This window comes from Mustela nigripes, chromosome 4 (assembly GCF_022355385.1).
Source record: "Mustela nigripes isolate SB6536 chromosome 4, MUSNIG.SB6536, whole genome shotgun sequence".
In the NCBI taxonomy this organism is placed as follows: domain Eukaryota; kingdom Metazoa; phylum Chordata; class Mammalia; order Carnivora; family Mustelidae; genus Mustela; species Mustela nigripes.
In genome coordinates this window covers 121,810,666-121,830,346 of record NC_081560.1, presented here as the reverse complement: position 1 = coordinate 121,830,346, position 19,681 = coordinate 121,810,666, and the positions used below count along the sequence as shown (strand labels likewise).

At 37.9% G+C, this 19,681-nt stretch overlaps 1 protein-coding gene and 1 pseudogene across 1 annotated transcript in view; one reads left to right on the top strand and one right to left on the bottom strand.

Annotated features, from left to right (window-relative positions):
* Window positions 1-19,681, top strand: part of PCDH15 (protocadherin related 15) — a 784,172-nt gene that overhangs the window by 453,664 nt on the left and 310,827 nt on the right. The window lies entirely within an intron of this gene.
* On the bottom strand, window positions 6,110-6,975 carry LOC132015189 (nucleolar protein 16-like; annotated as a pseudogene).

Here is a 19,681-nt window from a genome sequence, read left to right as displayed (position 1 = left end):
GGGGTGAGTAATCCGCTCGGGTTTGCTTTCAGGAGCTTTTGTTCCCTGAGCGCTTTCCGTAGAGTTCCAGAGGACGGGAATACAAATGGCGGCCTCCTGGTCTCTGGCCCGGAGGAGCCAAGAGCCCAGGGCCCCACTCCTCAGTGCGCCCTCAGAGAACAGCGCCCAGTTACTCCCGTCTGCTCCCGTCTGCCCGACCTCCGGCCGCGCTCCGAGCTCACCGAGCCTGCGACCGGTTCAAGGTAACACGGAGCTGCGAGCTTACTGTCAGCTCTGTCTCTGTAGCCGGCTTTCCCGTTCCAATACCCGCAAGCTCTGCGACACTCAGACACCCCCGATCCTTCTGTGACCCTGCGGGACCTGAGGCCACGCTGACCCCGCGTGGGCTTCGCCCCGGTTTAGCCTCTGGAGCTATGTCCCTCAGCGGAACAGACTTTTAAAAGTCCTGATTTTGTGCGTGGTTGCTCCGCGGCTTGCCGGGAGCCGGCCCCTCCCCCCGGGGTCTATCTTCCCGTCGCTTTGGATTCACTTCTCCGCCGGTCCTACCTTTCAGAAAGTGGTTGTTTTTCTGTTTCCAGAATTGCTGTTCTTCTTCTCTTCGATCTGCCGATGGATTTTCAAGTGTTTGCAATCTTTAGATAAGCTATCTAGCTGATCTCCGGCTAGCTGAAGCAGTCTCAGCTTGCTACTTCTCCGCCATCTTGACTCCTCTCCCCTGTTGGTGTATTTTATTTATGGTATGTGGTTGCCCTACAATTCATTTTCACATTCTTTTTTTTTTTTTTTTTTTTTTTTTGTGCGATGTTAGTCACCATACAGTACATCATTAGTTTTTGATACAGCATTCCATGATTCATTGTTTACATGTAACACCCGGGGCTCCATGCAATACATACCCTCCTTAATACCCGCCACCAGGCTAACCTATCCCCCACCCCTCTCCCTTCTAAAACCCTCAGTTTGTTTCCTGGAGTCTGGAGTCTCTCATGGTTCCTCTCCCCCTCTGATCCCCCCCTCTTCATTTTCCCCTCCTTTCTCCTAATGTCCTCCTTGCTATTGCTTATGTTCCACAAGTAAGTGGAACCATATGATAATTGACTTTCTCAGCTTGAGTCATCTCACTCAGCATGATTTCCTCCAGTCCCATCCATGTTGATGCAAAAGTTGGGTATTCATCATTTCTGATGGCTGAGTAATATTGCATTGTATATATGGACCACATCTTCTTTATCCATTTATCTGTTGAAGGTCATCTCAGCTCCTTCCACCAGCTAGGCTATTGTGGACATTGCTGCTATGAACATTGGGGCACATATCACCCTTCTTTTCACTACATCTCTATCTTTAAGGTAAATTGCAATTGCAGTGCAATTGCTGCTATATTCTTTCTATTGATGAAGACTGGAGAGGCTTCCAGTTTGAGGCTGTTATAGTCAATGATGTTGTGAATATTTTATGTTTCCTGATGCACACGTGCTAGAATTTCTCTGTTGAGAATATGAGCACATTTAACTAGACTGAACATCCCAAATTGTTTCCCATAGTGACTGTGATGATTCCCTGAGTTAATGATTGTCCCCATGTGCATTTTTGGTGTGTCAGGCTTTCTAATTTGAGCCAATCTGGGATGGTTTTAGTGGTCCCACTTTATAGTCTCAATAAGCATTTTCCTAATGAGTGACTATCTTTTCCTATGTTCCCTTGTTATTTTCATTTTTTTTTCCCCAAAGTACCTTTTAAAATCTCCTATCCATTGATCTGCTGGATTGCTGTTGATTTTTTTCTTGACTGTTCATTTTCATCTATGGTACTTCTTTATATACTCAAACTATGACTAACTCCTTGTTACATGTATTTCAAACATCTTTTCAAACTCTGGAGCTTGGATTTCAGTTTTATAAAGGTGTCTTTTGATACATAAAGTACTTGTTTATGTATTTATTTAGGACAGAGAGAGAGAGAGATTGCACAAGCAGGGTGGGGAGAGGCAAGGGGAGAAGGAGAGAGAGAATCTCAAGCAGCTCTATGCTCACTGTCCACCTAACGTGGGACTCAGTCTCACAACCCTGAGATCATGACCTGAACTGAAATCAAGAGTCAGACATTTAACCGACTGAGCTACCCAGGTGTTCCTTGATATCATTTTTAATTGTTACTTGCTACCCTTCGGTCATTAAGATATTGTTCTATATTATGATAACCTTTGTTTTGTTATTTGTAGTAGGTCTATCATCTGAAATTGATCTTTGCATAGGATGTGACATACAAATTCACTTTCATTTTCTTTTACATAAATAACCATTTATTTAGTAGGCAAGTCTTTTCCCTATATTTTCTTCTAGAAGTATTAACAGTTTTAGGTCTTTTAAGTCTTTAATTCATTTTGAGTTGATCTTTATATATGGTATAATATTGGGTTCAATTTTTTTCTTTTGCATATGGGTATCCAATTTTCCCAACACCGTTTGTTGAGGATACTAGCTTTCTCCATTGTGCCTTCTTGGTTCTTTTTGTTGAAGATCAAGTAACTGTATAGGCATGGAATTTTTTAATGGGCTTTCTATTCTGTAACATTGGTCTACTTGCCTGTTGTGGTTTTTGTTTGTTGTTGTTGTTTTGTCAGAGCAACTCCACTTTAATTATAGTAGCTTTGTGATATACTTTGGAATCAGGAATTGCGATATCTCCATTTTTGTCCTTTTTTTCCTTTTTTTTCCCAAGATTGCTTTGGCTATTCAGTGTCTTTGCAGTTTCATATAAATTTTAGGACTTTATTTCAACGTCTGTAAAAGATACCAATGAGATTTTGGTAGAGATTTCATACAATTTCTAATTGGTTTGGTCAGGATAGGCATTTTAACAATATTAAAGATTCCAATTCATGAAGATGGGATGTCTTTCCATTTATTTATATCCTTTATATTCTTTTTTCATTAATGCTCATCTATTTCATCAATGTTTGTCTTTTTCATCAGTGTCTCATCTACCATAAGAGTTAAAATAGTCATTATAGAAAAAGGTTCAATTTATTAAGAAGATATTATAATTATGAATATGAACACATGCAAATCAGATTATCTAAATATATAAGCAAGCACTGAAAGATCTGAAGTGAAAATTATCAGTGTAATAATAGGAGACTTCAAAGACAACTATCAATTATAGATTGAACATCTACAGAAAGTCAGTAAGGGAACAGTAGGCTTGAGCAACACTTCAGACCAACTGACCCAACAAACATAATATTCCACCCAAAAGGAAAAGAATACATCTACTTCTTGAATAAGACATGGTACATCCTCCAGAATAGATCACATTAGGACACAAAACAAGTCTTAACAAATTTAAAGATTGAAATTATACCAAGTACTTTTTTAACAACAGTCGTATAAAACTAGAAATCGATAATAGGAAAAATCTGGAATATATACACATATCTGGAAATTACACAGTATACTTCTGATGAACCTATGGGTCAAAGAAAAAAGCAAATAGTAAAGTAGAAAATAGCTCGAGACAAATGAAAACAAAAACACAATATATGCAAATTTAAGGAATGGAGCAAAAGCAATACTAAGAAGGAAGTTTATAGCAATAAATGTGTCCTTTAAAAAAGAAGAAAGAGGGGCACCTGGGTGGCTCAGTGGGTTAAACTTCTGCCTTCAGCTCAGGTCATGATCCCAGGATCCTGGGATTGAGCCCCACATCTGGCTCTCTGCTCAGCAAGGAGCCTGCTTACCTCTCTCTCTCTGTCTGCCTCTCTGCTTACTTGTGATCTTTCTTTGTCAAATGAAAAAATAAAAAATCTTCAGAAGATAGATTCAATAAATAAGTAAATAATAAAGAAGAAAGAGGTTGCTGGATAACTCAGTCAGTTAAGCGTCTGCCTTCCATATAAGTCATGATCCCAGTGTCTGGGGTCAAGTTCTACATGTATTCCCTGCTTATTGGGGAAACTGCTTCTCCCTCTCCCCTCCCCTTGCTTGTGTTTTCTCTCTGTCTCTCTCTCACTCTCTCTCTCTCAAATGAATAAATAAAAATCTTTAAAAAATAAGAAACCTTAAAAATACAATATAATTATACCTCAAAGAACTAGGAAAAGGAAAAAAACAAAAACAAAACAATTAGGCCCCAAGCTTAAGCAGAAAGAAAGAAATAATAAAGATTGGAGTAGAAATAAATCAAGCAGAGAATAGACTATCTGTAGAAAAAAAAATCAATAAAACTAGGAGTTGTTTTACTGAAAAATAAATATTGACAGCTCTCTAAGAAAAAAGCTCAAATAAAATCACAACTAAGAGGAAACATTACAACTAATGCCACAAAAATACAAAAAGTCACGAGACTACCATGAAAAATTAGAAGCCAACAAATTGGATAATCTAGAAGAAATGGATAAATTACTAGAAATATACAACCTACCCATTCTGAATCATGAAGAAAAATAAAACCTGAATGGTCTAATAATTACTAAAGAGTAATCAACAATCAAAAATCTTCTGTCAAATATAAACCCAAGATCAGGTGGCTTCACTGGCAAATTCTACAAAACACTTAAAGAAGTAATAATATCAGTCAGTCTTAAACTCTTCCCAAAATGCTGGAGAAGAGGAAACATGTTAAAACTCATTTTATGAGGCCAACATTGTCTTTATACTAAAGCCAGTCAAAAACACTACAAGAGGGATGCCAGGGTGGTTCAGTTGGCTAAGCGGCTGCCTTTGGCTCAGGTCATGATCCCAGCATCCTGAGATCGAGTCCCACATCGGGCTCCTTTCTCTGCAGGGATCCTGCTTCTTCTGCCTCCTCTGCCTGCCACTCTGCCTGCCTGTACTCTCTCTATCTCTCTGACAAATAAATAAATAAAATCTTAAAAAAAAAAAACACTAGAAGAAAGAAAACTATAGGCCAATATCTCTAACAAACATAGATGCAAAAATCCTCAACAACATATCAGCATATTGAATTCATCACCACATTAAAAGGATCATAAACCATGATACCATGATCAAGTCCATGGGAGACAAGGGGTGGTTCAACATATACAGTCAGTTAATGTGACCCACCACATACACAGATAAAGGATACAAGTTATATAATCATCTCAATACCTGCAGAAAAAGCATTTGATAAAATTTGACACCTTTTTTATGATAAAAACTCTCAACAAACTGGTACAGAAGGAATGGACCTCCATTTAATTAAGGCTATAAATAAAAAGCTCATAGCTAACATCATACTCAGTAATAAAAAGCAGAAATCTCTGCTCTGAGAACAGGAATAAGGCAAGGATACCCACTCTCACAAATTCTCTTCCCCCATAGTACTAGAAGTTCTAACCAGAGCAATTAGGCATGAAAAGGAAATAAAGGCTTCTGAATGGGATAAGAAGAAGTAAAATTATCTGTTTTCAAATGACATAATCTTACATGTAGAAAATCTTAAAGACTACATAGAAAAGAAAAGTTAGGACTAACAAATTGATCAAAGTTGCAAGGTAGAAAAATCAGTTACACTTCTGTATGTTAACAACAAACTATCTAAAAAGGCGGAATAAGGAGATAATCCCATATATAATAGCATCCACAAGGATAAAATCCTTAGCAATAAGATTAACCAAGGAGGTGAACTATTTGTGTCCTGAAAACTATAAAATACTGATGCAAGTAATTAAAGAAGACCCAAATAAATGGAACACCCCATGGTTATAGATTGGAAGAATTAATATTGTTAAAGAGCCCATTGTTTCCAGTAAATCTTGATGGTTAGTAGAGCAGGCTCTCTTACCTTTTTTTTTTTTTTTCCCCCCAAGAGATTTCTAACTTTCTCTGTAACTCTAGCAGCTCCTTTCTATACCTTTTGGTCTACTGGCATACAGGGCCACAAAAAAACACTGGCCAACTGGGAATATAGTTTTAATGGGAACCTTATTTGTCTCTTTAGGGGAAGTATGACTCTTGTTCCCAGAAAACTAAGACCTCTAGTGCAGTAGAGCCACAATTTACAAGGACAGGAATCCTATATTCCCCAACTAGGTCAGTCAGGATGATGGTGCTAGAGGCCACTGATACCTCAGACCCTAATTCTTTTTTTTTTTTTTTTTTTTAAGTAAAATAGTCTTTTTATTATATACAGGCTATACGTAAACCACCCACCCACTCTGAAAACAGTAGGTTCTGGCTTTTCTCAGGGCACTCAGAAGCTTCTTGGAGACCATTCCTTCCCTTCAGAAAGGGGAGCATGAGTGTGTGCATGCATGTGCATGTGTATGTAACCTGATTCCATGAGGTTTGACCAGCCTCATCTAGCCACATGCCCCTCCTTGCCTTAAACCCTGGCTTTGAGCTTCTCTGGTCCAGGAGGAGACCTCAGCCTAGGGCAGGCATAAGCCAATCATTCAACCTCCATCTTGTTCTTCTGCAAAGAATCAATGAAGGTTTGCCACTCCGCTGGGTAAAAACGCTTATGGGTAAAAACGCTTATAGACGTTGATCTTATTCCGAATCTGTTTCGGGATATCTTGGTAGTAATTCTTCTCATCCCGGGCCATAGCCTTATAGTCCTCCCCATGATTCTCCACCATGTAGCGCACATAGTCAATGAGGTCTCGAGACAGCATGTTTCCTTTCTTTTCTGGAAGGCTGGCTTCTGCCTCCAGGTCGTTTAGCACATAGGGCTTCTGCACAAGCTCCTTAGGCCTCTCCTCTATGTCTACCTCCATGGCCTTCACCTTTCTCTTACGGAGGGGAACCACCTTGTTGGGGTCCATAGCCAACCCCATCTCGGCCAGGTTCTGCTGCACGGATTTGGTGTGGTCCCAGGCATGTCGGATGTGGAAGCATTCGATCCGTGGCGCTGCTTTCCATCGAGCATTCCGGTTCAGCCGCTTCCGGTTAACATTGTAACCGAACTTCTGTCTCCTGGTCTTCCCCTTGGCTTTGGGCATTTCCTTGACCACCGAATCGACAACTAGAACTGGATCTCAGACCCTAATTCTTAATCTCATCTATGCTTCCTATCCAGAAAAGTACCATATAATGGGCAGCACTTCCTTAACCCTATAGAAAGTCATCCCCAAAGTTGCCCTTAGCTGTTTTCTTAAGAAGTCGTTCCAATATTGTACCAGGCTGGGATTGTTGGATGGTACAATATATTCTGGCCAACTATGATCCTGTAGATATATGCACGTAATTGTACCTCCTTTGCCCTAAAGAAAGTCCCTTGGCCTGAAGTGGTGTTATGTGGAATTTCATGGACAATAAATAGGTATTTAATACCCTTTGATTTAATCAGGTATTTAATGCCACACTTAGAATGTGCATTATTCACAGGAAAAAAGCATAGTAAATTAGAGTCTTTAGTTCACCTTCTGTGGGCAGTGTTTGGTTATTTAATCAAGCATTACCCGTGTTGGCTGCCCCACTATCTTGCCTTTAGGAGGACCATGATCCCTATACATCGTAACAGTTCAGTTGCCATCCCATCCTTGCAAATTGTTAGGAAACATTTCATCCATGTGCCTTTGATGTTTGAGTATAGTCAGAAGGATTCAGAACCAGAATCTAGAGTTCTGCCATTCAAGCTGACACTGAGTATCCTGTCCTTGGCCTAGAGAGGAGAGCCACCTCTGAATGTCCTGATAGTGCCAATGCATCTCAAGTGGTACCGTCCCACATTTCTCCAAAGAAAGGAAATAGCTGAGGCCAATCCTGGGCAGCAGAATTAACTACTGTATTCTCTGGTCTCACATAATAAATCCATACTGAAATGCCCATAGCTTTGAGTCTCTGGCCCCATCCTCAAGTCCCTAAGATAGTTCTAAAATGTGTATCTTGTTTTCTGTAAAACAGAAACCATTGTTTTCCTGGAGCTTCAGGGAATAATCCAATGAAGAGTTAGGGTCAGCTCCAGATGTCCTTGCCACTGTCCCAAGTTCCTTGGATAACCAGAAACTCTGTTATTCAGAGCTGTAATTTACTCCCTTTACCCCAACCAGTACAAGGAGGGTTCATCCCCAGGTGTAATCCCTTCAGTGCTACCAGTAGTTGTTAACCGTAGCCTGGTGTTCTTTGTGCTGGATGGTCTTTTTCTTCCCACAGCAAGGACGACTAGCTGTGCGGCAACTCACCTGTTACTGCTACCAAAGCAATGAAAATAGACAGTTAAACATTTGGAGGAGGGTGTACACTGTCTTGTGAGACGCCTACTTTACATGGGGTTATTTTATAATCTCCAGGTAAGGGTAGACTGCTAGCCTGTAGCAACAAAGAGATGGTGAATTTCTCATTCTTAAGTCCCAGAAAATGAAGATGTTCAGGGTTTTGAAGGGCCCTGCTTTCCTTCCCTGCCAGTACTTTGAGTTGGTGTAGAAGGTATATCAGAGATCCTCACTGGAGAATTTATCAGCTTTTTAAGTTACTATAAGTAACTTAAATAAGTTTATTACTTATTGGACTACTTACATTGTGTCCAAAGGAAGAGAATTGTAATAGTTTCTTTCTTTCTTTCCTTTTTCCTTCTTTTTCTTTCAGTAAACATTTATTCTCTGCATTAAAAAGACACACAGTTCATTGACTTCTTGCTAAGTAAATTTCTGGTTCACACTATGTCAGTCTGTCTTTTTGAAAAAACTCCACTGCTTTAAGCAAAAGTTGGCTTGCTCTGAAAAAAGATAATGCAAGATTTTGTTTCCTTCTTTCACTGGCTTCACACTTACCACAAAAAAGCATTCTCAGTTAGGGACTCTGTTTCATAACACATAGATTTCAGATAGACTTCAAAGGTACACTAGTAAATAGGAATTTCTAAACCTAAGTGATTGAATTATACAGATAACATATATATATATATATACATATATATATATATATATATTTTTTTTTTTTTTTTTTTTTCATTTGTCACTTGGAGTCAGTAGGCCTCTTGATCTATGCATCAGATTGAATGGAACCTAAGATTTCTGGTTGGGACTGGCCTATTGGAGGAAGTTATATCCTTACAAGCCAGTTCTGTCTCTGAGGTCCTGCTTCAGTGACTACTCTCTGTTTCATACCTTGCATCTGTATATGTAAAGTGTAACTCCTGCAGCAGTCAGTGTTGCTGTAGTAATGCTGTGTAACAAGCAGCTTCAAACCTTCAGGACTCACAACAGTGAAGATTCACCGTTCTCACTCTTGGACTTCAGGCTGGTAGGGATTGGTAGGAGTTGATAGGGGTTGGTAAATGTTGGTAGGGGAAGGTCAGCTCGGGTTGACTAATCTCAGTGGACCCCCAACCTGTGTGGTTCCAGGCTATAGCTCATGTTTAAGCCTGCTTCATAAATGTCTTACTCTGCACCAACATTTACTTCAAACATGTCTCCTTACAAAGAGCAAAAATGCAAGAGGCTGGGGTGCCTGGGTGGCTCAGTGGTTTGGGCTGCTGCCTTCGGCTCGGGTCATGATCTCAGGGTCCTGGGATCGAGCCCCGCATCGGGCTCTCTGCTCCGCAGGAAGCCTGCTTCTCTCTCTCTCTCTCTCTCTCTCTCTCTCTCTCTGCCTGCCTCTCTGCCTACTTGTGATCTCTGTCTGTCAAATAAATAAATAAAATCTTTAAAAAAAAAATGCAAGAGGCTACACCTAATCACACATGTACACATAACCACATGAGTATATGTAACATGTGTCTTCTCAGATGGGAGCTATTACAGTGTCAGTTGTCAAAGGGAATGGGGCAAAACATCCAGTAAAGGAGAAAGTAGAAATTCAGAACAATAATTCAATGTACCATAATCCTTTATGATTTACACTAAAATCTATTTACACTGATTTTCATCAGAGATTCTATTTTACTAGGCATCTTAGCAGAGGTGGGAGCATTCAGAAAATACAAATAGCTTTTTATTGCTCAACAGCGTTCTTCAAAATCTGTTGCGTGTTTGAACACAGGTAGTCTTCTGCTCTGTCTCTGCCTGCATAACATGGAACCCTCCCAAAGCCCATCTTTCTGGCTTTTCTCCACTTCTTCTCTTCTTCTTCCCTCAAGGAAAAAAAGGAGTATCTTTTCTTTTAGCTATACAACTGTTTAGCAAATATCTTTTGACTAGACTTTTGCAACCATCATTTTTAAACCAAAGAATAGCAAATCAATATATTTTCCTCTGGGGGAAAAGTGTATTTCTTTCTTGAGAGTCATTTTTGTAGAAAGTGCTAGAGATGATTTTATAAAATTGTCCACATACTGTTTTTGAATTGTTAGATGTAGTTTGAAACCCCTTCTTTAATTATGCAAGAGAAGAAAAATCTACATATTTTAAAGTATATTGCTGCAAAATATTCACAAGAATGTTGTTGCTTTAAATTGTCTTGTTTGTTATTTTTACTACCCTCAGTATCTATTTGCATTGTGAAACACAAGTGACAAAAAAAATTAAAATATGAATGTGAATGAGTAAATGAATATTTGTTAGTACTTTTATTCTTACAGTACAGCAGGGGAAATCACACCAGAAATATTAGCCAATTTTGTAGATAAGGTAACATGGGTTGAAAAAGTAACAATTTTCACACATTTATTTATTGATTCAACTACCATTTGAACATGGTTGTTCCTACAACCAAAGCAAATTCTACTTTTTTACCATACTGCATTGTCTTTGTTGAAAACCTTCACATCTTATCTTATCCACTTGCAAAGAAAAAAAAATTAGGGTCAAGGATATGAAAAGAAAAGTCTTAAAAATTTTTTTTAAATATTTTTAGCCAAATAAATATGTGTAATGTTGCATTAAATGTAATTTTGTACTTATTTTCAATTGTATATATGTATTGATCATGGTTCAATCTGATCCTGTCAGAGAAAAAAGTCCCACATACTTTTGTGATGTGTCCTAGTAGCTAAAGGCAAAATCAAATAAGCCTATTCACAGGGGCACTGAGTGGCTCAGTCAGTTAAGTAGCTTGCTCTTATTTTCAGCTCAGGTCATGAGATCGAGCCCTGTGTTGGGCTCACTGCTTAGCATAGGGTCTGCTTAAGACTTTTTCTCCCTCTGCACCTCCTGCTCATGCTCTGTCTCTCAAATTAATAAATAATTATTTTTTAAAGTCCCTTATTAATAGCATATTTCACCTAAATAAATATATGCATTTATATTTACCTGTCATATTTTTTACAAATGACTGTTCATGCAGTAGAAACTACAATGTCTCACTTTTATCTATGCAAAGTTGCTGTTGTTCCTTAAATCTTCTGTCAGAGCTATTTCATCATGAGCTTGGCATAAAATAAATATAGCAACTAAAATAAATTATGAAAGCATAAAATCTTAAAGGTGGAAAACACCATTGAAATAACTTCTATAGAACAAACTTTTAATTTTAACAATGAGCGGGAAAACCAAAGGCCACATAGTCAGCATGTTAGGATGAGGGCTCAAACCAAGGTCTTTCATTTCCAAGTTCAATATCCTTTCGACTACCATCACACAGAGGATCCTACCCACTTTCCAGTGCCCAGTAGTGTCCTCTCATACATCTTCCCAATATACTCTGAATTATGTCTGACCTTTTAACCCAGTTATATGACATTACATTGCAATGGTACTAGCCATTTTTTATGTTCGGTCATAGTATGTTCCTAACTGATTCATATAAAAAGGGAAGTGTGATTTTGCTTATATGTTTTATTTCTACCAATATTCACTAATTTAATTTTTCAAAGAGAATACATACACACACACACACACATATACACACATATCTCTTTATTTTTAGGAACTCTCTAATCTGATATTGACATCATGGGTAATATGAGGAAATTTTTACCAAAAAATTTTTCAAAATACAAATTACCAGAAAATATCTAAGAAAGTTTATAAAACACAGAATTTAGGGGCGCCTGGGTGGCTCAGTGGGTTAAGCCGCTGCCTTCAGCTCAGGTCATGATCTCAGGGTCCTGGGATCGAGTCCCACATCGGGCTCTCTGCTCAGCGGGGAGCCTGCTTCCTCCTCTCTCTCTCCTGCCTCTCTGCCTACTTGTGATCTCTCTTTGTCAAATAAATAAATAAAATCTTAAAAAAATAAAAAATAAAACACAGAATTTATGAACAATAAACAAATTGACCAAATCATTGAAAAAATAATAGTTTATTTGTTTGTACTATCAAGTACCTGGACAGTTCTGTTTTTAACTATTTTTTTTTCTTTATTGAGGTATAACAAAATTGTAAGATATTTAAAGTATACAACATGATCACTTAATATATGTATATATTTTGAAACTTCCCCCAAATGCTGTGTAATCATTTTTAATTTTTAATAAAGATACATGAAGGGGGATAATTTCTGATTATTGCTGATAATAGATAGTTGAAAATGGCTTGCGATGTCAGTGTTATTGAGCTATTAGTTTCATTCCTCAATAATTTAAATTTCATAGGAAATTCAAACTAGCCAGTCATCAGCTCCAACACATTAAAGACAAGATGTCATACCATTTAGCTCAATATGCTTCAAAGGCATGTCCTTCCAGAGTAGAACTTACTCTCTTTCTGTGAAAGCCAGGAATTGGCTGTGATGTTTACCACCTGGCCATTATTTTTATAGCTAAAACTATGCATTAGAGGATCATCCATTTCTCTTTCTTTGATTTCCTTTATCATTTAGTTATACAGTCAGGAATCCATGGGAAATAAAAGCAACATAACAAATAGGGAAAAAAGTATAGTTACAGGATACTGGCAGAATCATGGGATCACTAAACACATTTGGAGAAATTTATCAACACCAGATACTTCTTACTGTTTCATTCTGGATAAAAATTAACCATAGAACAGTGAAACAAAATTACCCCAAATTGGTTATTTATGATTTGCTTCACTACTTTTCATTTAATTGAGTTCTTCATCAAATGGTGTGGTTTTAAACAATTTCTGCTTCACAGGACTTTTCTCTTGACTAGGGCTTATTGCTGGTAAGAGGAATGGAGGAGGCACAAGGGTGAAAACTTGGCAGCATAGTGGTAAAGAGAAAATAGGAGGGTCTCCTGGGTGGCATAGTCTCTTAAGTCTTCAGCTCTTGACTTTGGCTCAGGTCATGATCTCAGGGTCATGAGATTGAGCCTCTGGTCAGGCTCCCCACTCTGCTGAGAGTCTGCTGGAGATTTTCTCTCCATCTCCCTCTGCTTCTTCCCCACCCTCCTCTCTCTCTCCCTCTTTCTCTCTGGCATAAATAAATCTTAAAAACATAGAAAGGAAGTGAAACCAGCATCTTGATGGGATATCTGCACTGCCATGATCACTGAAGCATTATTCACAATAATGCACACAACCAAAGTGTTCATAGACCAATGAATGGATAAAGTAAAGGTGGTATATTTGTATAATGGTATATTATTCAGCCTTAAAAAAGGACAAAATCCTGACATTTGTGACATCATGGGTGAATTTAGAGGACATTATGCTGCATGAAATAAGCAGCACACAGAAAGACAAATACTGTAGGATTTCACACATACATAGAATCTAAATAAATCGAACTCATGGAAGTAAAGAGTAGAATGGTGTTTGCCAGGGGCTGAAGGGTGGAGGTAATGGGGAGATGTTGGCCAAAGGGTGCAAACTTTCAGTTAGAAGAGGAACCAGTTCCAGAGATCTAATGTACAGAAGTGTAACTATGGTCAACAATAATGTAAAATACTTGAAAAAAATAGAAATGAAAGAAATGTAAAAATATCACAGTGAATGAGTTCTCCCTTGTCCTTTCCAATAAGAAATTATTTTAAAGAAATTTCCAAAAAAGACAAGAATACCTCCCTTCCCCTCTGAATTTTTGGATAAATTGACCTTACCATCCCTAAGTAATGGAACGCAGATTTCAGGTGGAGCTGTGCATACCTAGAAAGTGTTACATTCCATTTTTGGGCTCACTAAAAACTGCAGGTAGTCTTGGTCCTAAAGAGGCTGAAAAATCAATGTTAGAGCATTGAAATGACAGACATCATTCACAGGAAGAAATTAATGAATTAACAGAATTCAACAAAGTGGCATTGGTTACATAAATCTAGTTGACTTCTCAAAGCAAGTTTGCTTTTCTGATTTTTCTCTTTGATTGCCACTCAGTTGGAAATCACAAGTCCCACAAGCTCAGGGATAATTCACAAGAGCATAAACCTTCCACAGACTTAAATGTGAACACTTGGTACTTTCAATTTTTATTTTAAACAAATGCTGTAGATGAAAATATTCAGAGAACATATTCTTGAACAATTGCCTCATATCTTCCACAACTCTATTTTCCCTTACATTTGGCTTGATGTCAGCTTTTGAAATAAGAAGTGAAAAGAATATCTGGGACCTTGTTAGGATTTATTGGGAATAAACCTGTGACAGTGATTAAGTGCTAAATGGATTTTGGAATGATTGCCCAGATTCCACAGAGATCTGTAGGCATTCAGCAACATTTATTATATAACATTTATTGCAAAAAATGTTTCAAAATAGTATTCCCATTATTAATTAACATATGTTGATTGTTTGCAATATGACAGATACTGCTCCAAGTGCTTTCTGTGGATGAGTTTAGTCAATACTCGCAAAATCTGACGCAACAGGTACTGATATTACCTCTGTACCTGTAGACTCCAAGAGGTGAATCATTCAATCTGTTGTGTGAAGCTGAGCTATCTGAAGAGCTTGTACTTAACTGGAGGCAGCCTAAAATACTGGAGAAGAGCTCTGACCTTGGCATTAGACAATCTGAGTTTCTAATTCTAACTATATCACTTAGCAACTCTAGGAGTTTCTACTGAAACTCAAGTTTCCTCATCCACAAAATGGGGAGAGTTAGTATAAGTTATAGAGTCCCCTAACGCTCACAGGAGAAATGCACCATCCCTAACCATAAGAACCCTGCTAGCTCATGGGATCCTAGTAGTAGCAATGGCAGCCATGCATTCCCTACCTTTGACTTTGAGACCTAAACTGACAATTCTTTCCATCTTGATGCACCTATCTGTGGCATGATCTATCTTGCTAGGCTTCGCAACACCCATACATTTCAAAAGCATGTCCTTTATGCTTTTGTAAAAGTGACTGGCAGTGCTGCACCAAAGCAAAGCAAGCAAAGAAGCTTACTTGCTGCTCATCGTCTTGTATGGGGTTGAACTTGGGGATGAACTGTCAGTCAGCTCTGAAGCTAAATCACCATGATATCATCTAGAAACCTATTGTTTTCTGTCTTAACCACTAAAATGCTATCCAGCACAAATCTGGCCATAAATATTTGGGATAAATCAATGAATGAAAGCATGTCTGATGGACTCAAATCAAATCTACACATAGTTCTTTCGTATTTTTATGCATGGATATATTCTTTCTGATATAAGAATGGGAAAACGTAATACTTCTCCAAACTATTAAATTAATATTTCCTGGGATGAAAATGAAGTTGTAGGCTATAGCATAAATGTGAACAAAGTACATTCTCTGCTTGTTCAGAATTTATATCAGATAGCAGAGGATCGAGCGCAAATCATTACATACGACGTGGAGTGAAAAGTGCAGAGACCAGAGTATATGGAGTGCTGTGGGATCACAGGAAGTAGAAACTAATTTAATTCAACTCTGAGCATTTAAATCATTATAGAAATAGAGGTTTAATTTTATTTTTGTTTATTTGGTTTTATTTGATAAAAATAACATTCATCCTGCATCTATACAAAAATGTATTTTAGAAAATGCACCACTGAGAAATGTCCGTTGTGTCTAATATGCTTTCCTTCAAAGTAAAAAGGGTTACCCGTTCCTCCATCTTTTCAGTGTTTACTCCTCCTTTCCATCTAGTTCAGCACAGTCTTTCTATTTCCAAAAAATTCTTAGTATAAAGTACATACCTTTAACTCAAGGCTACTTTCCATAGATTTCTTGCCTGTTTTGATTTGTGTGAAATCCCAAAAGGTCTGGTTAAAAGTGATCTGCAACAACAGAATATTGCTGAAGTTTTGGAGCAAATAATTGCATCCACCTCTAAATATGTTGACACACTGAGCTCGCATAAAACCCATCATTGTAGCTGGATAGATGGGCACGCCCTATGCGCATCACTGACAATTTCATGTGGAATTCAAAATCCAGGTTTGAAATGGGACTGTTCATCTGAGGGTCATGTTTTTCCATTATCTCTCTGAACCTCATAGCAGATCCTGACGGGCCCTGCTTTTATAAAGTCCCTACTCACCTAAAATCAACTCAGACAAGGAATAAGAGTATCTTGGGTTCTTTTTAGATGCAGTTGTTTTCTTTTGGATGCAGATGAAGATTCCTTTCACTTTATATCTGAGACTAGTGTTTATTATCTTAATAGTTAAGCCAAGTTTATAATTGATTTTCTCATGCTTCTGTCGTTTTTGAGGAAGTTACTTTTAGGCAATCTGAGCACATGAGCATGAAGAGTGGGATGTATGGCACGTGTACTAAGGTAACATATATTCCCTCATATATTGTCACGGAGACTAGCAGACACCTAGCGTGAACAAAGAAAGCGAGAGAGAAAGTAATGGGAAGTAAAACGGGCATAGAGTAGGAAAGGGACAAGTTTTGTAGTAGAAAACTCTAGATTGGAGTTTTAGTTCTGCCACTTACTAGCTCTACAAAGTGGTCAATTTATTTAAGTTCAAATAACATCAGGTTTTGTAAAATGAAGTTGATCATAATAACTTTCTTGCAGTTTTGATGCGATGATTAAGAGAGATAATGAACATAAAAGCAGCTTTTAAATTAGAAGGCACTAAACAAGTATCTAAATTACTATGTACATATAACATTTACATAATTATGTCTAACTGGCATGCAGCACCTCATTAATATCTGCGTTCAACATCCACCTTTATTCACAGAACACATTTAGTAACAATATAGCAAAGATTGGGCATAATGCTTTTTATTTTAATTTTATTTTTAAATAAGTAATTGTGACATCTTTAAGAGCAATTACTTACCGAACATATCTTATGTTTCTGGATATTTAGCCCCAAGCACAGTACCTGACAAACACCATATATTTAATACATATTGTTAAAATGAACGATTAAGGGGCACCTGGGTGCCTCAGTCATTAAGTGTCTGCCTTTGGCTCAGGTCATGATCCCAGGGTCCTGGGATCAAATCTCGCATCAGGCTCCCTGCTCACCAGGAAGCCTGCTTTTCCTTCTCCCACTCCCTCTGCTTGTGTTCCCTCTCTCTCGATGTGTCTCTCTCTGTCAAATAACTAAATAAAATCTTTAAAAAAATTAAATTAACAGTTAAAGTTACAGCTCTGATATTAAGAACAAAGGGTAATATACCAAAAGTTTGGTATTCTTTTTAATTGTACTATGCTAAGATAAAATCCAGGGAGTTCAAGAACATCATGACCAGGATACCGTTCCTCACCCAACCCAAAGACAACATTTACAAGTGTTTGAACAAGTGTTTCTGATTGCAGGCTAAATAGTATTTTGCTCTGTCCCCTACTGAAGAGAGACTCATTATAAAGGAGGAAATGGCAGCATTTTATCAATATGTTTATTAGCTTAATATAGATTACACCAACATATATTCTACTTTAGTTGGATGGCTGTGATCCTTTTTATCTTTCATTTATCTATTCCTTGAATGGAGATTTACAAAGTGTCTTGTATGTGTGGAGCACAATGTTGGTACCAACAGAAGCGTGTCTGCCCCCATGGACCTCACAGACCATGGAATGTCAGACATTACCTGCATAAACACACATTAGATACAAAAGTAAAAGTAATAAAAAAGTAAAAAAGACAGAGAGGACTCTGAATGTGTAAAATTGGGACCCTCTAGAGGAGGGTCCTACATAGTGAGGCCCCTGTGAGAGGGGGTTGGTATGCCCTGAACTGAAGGATCAGGGGATTCCTGGGATAGCCACGCCTAATAGAAGAAGATGCAAACACTAAAACAGAAGAAAAGAAAAAAAGATGAAGAAGAACAAGAAGAAGAAGAAGAGAAGGAGGAGGAGGAGGAGGAGGAGGAGGAGGAAGAGGAAGAGGAAGAGGAAGAAAGTCTGGCATGACAATAAATAAGTCAGTAAATAACACATGAAGCCAAACGCTTCATCATGTTTGAAGGCTGATGCAGATAGATGCAGGAAAGAGATTCTAGAAGATTCTGGAAAGAGACACAGCATAGCCCCAAGAACATGGCCACGAGAATGTTGGAGAGGAGTGTCTTCCCTGATGTTTCTGTAGCAGGAGAATGGAGAAGACAGGAACAGAGGCTGGAAGATTTGTAGATTTATGTTGAAATGATTACCCCCATGTCTCAAAAGAATCAATGAGATTTTATAGTTCTGGGTACACTGAGTTCTGTGTGTCTCAGGACTTCAGGGTACAACTTCCATTGACTTTGCTAAAGTATTTTTTCATTCTGATATTACTTCGTATGAGCAGGCCACAGGGTAAGGAGAAACGTGAGCTTTCTGCAACTGAGGTTTCTGTTTTTCTAACTGAATACATGTAAGTGCTGGATGTTGATGAAAAATAGTTTCCAAGGGAAGGATTTCTGTGATGTGGCTCTTGATTTCCAAAATTAAAATAAATATTTCAGAGTGAATTCTAAATTTTTTCCAGGTCATCTTAATGTTTATCTCTTAGTTCCAATCTATCATTCAGCTAGGGTAATTTATATTTCTACACCAAATAGAACAGCCCCCTCCCTTTAAGAAAGATCACAAACAGATGGCATATTAATGTTTCAAATTAAAATCCAAGTTCTCTTATTTGCTACCTCTAGGAATCTGATACTTCTAGGAATCGGAACACCGTTCCTTAGATTTTTCTGTAATATTCTTATCTGTAAAGTGTGGTCAGTAATAACTGTTTTACTTGGTGTTTTAAGAACTAAAATATAGAAAATATGTAAAATTCACCCTACCTAGGACTTGCACTGTTATATGAAAATTAGATTCAAAAAGAAAATACGAGTCACATCACTGAGGATGGGGGTAGAAGTAGACCGTTATTAGCTTAGGTCAGAGCAATCACCTGACAGACTTCTGTAACTGTGAGGCCATCCTGTAAGTCTGTAGATGATTATTTAATTTGAAAACAATGAATGAGTAATACTGTCATGATTCTCCTTTTCATGTGCATTGATCCTAAAACTAACCCCAGTAAATCATTGCAACTAAATTACCTCTCATTACTTCAAAGGGAACACAATTTGTCAACAAAGACCCCATATGTAAGTGTATTTCCTCAAGTCATATAAGAATCAGATGGGAGGCTCTTTTTTTTTTTTTTTCTTGAATCTGGATTCAGACAACAAAATAAATAAATAAATAAAAGCAGGCAATATTTCTTTTGCTTGTTTTCTCACTATTTACTTTATGATATCTCTGAAGGATTAGTTCACTGGGATTCTGAAACCCGGACTGGAAATATTCCCTGTGGGTATCATAACTCACCGTGTGGATATAGAGTAAATACAGTCTCTTTTTCACTGTCTTTTCCCCTCTATCTGAACATTTTTATGAGGAGCTCCTTTGAGCCCACAGTCTTCTCTAATGTTTTTATGACTCCTCAGTATCATACTCATCTGAGTCCACACAGACAGATTCCTGTCAAAAGCTATCAGTCTTCATGAAAGTAGTAAGAGTAATACTTCCTCTGGGCATTCCATATCAAAGTGGTTCAAACTTGT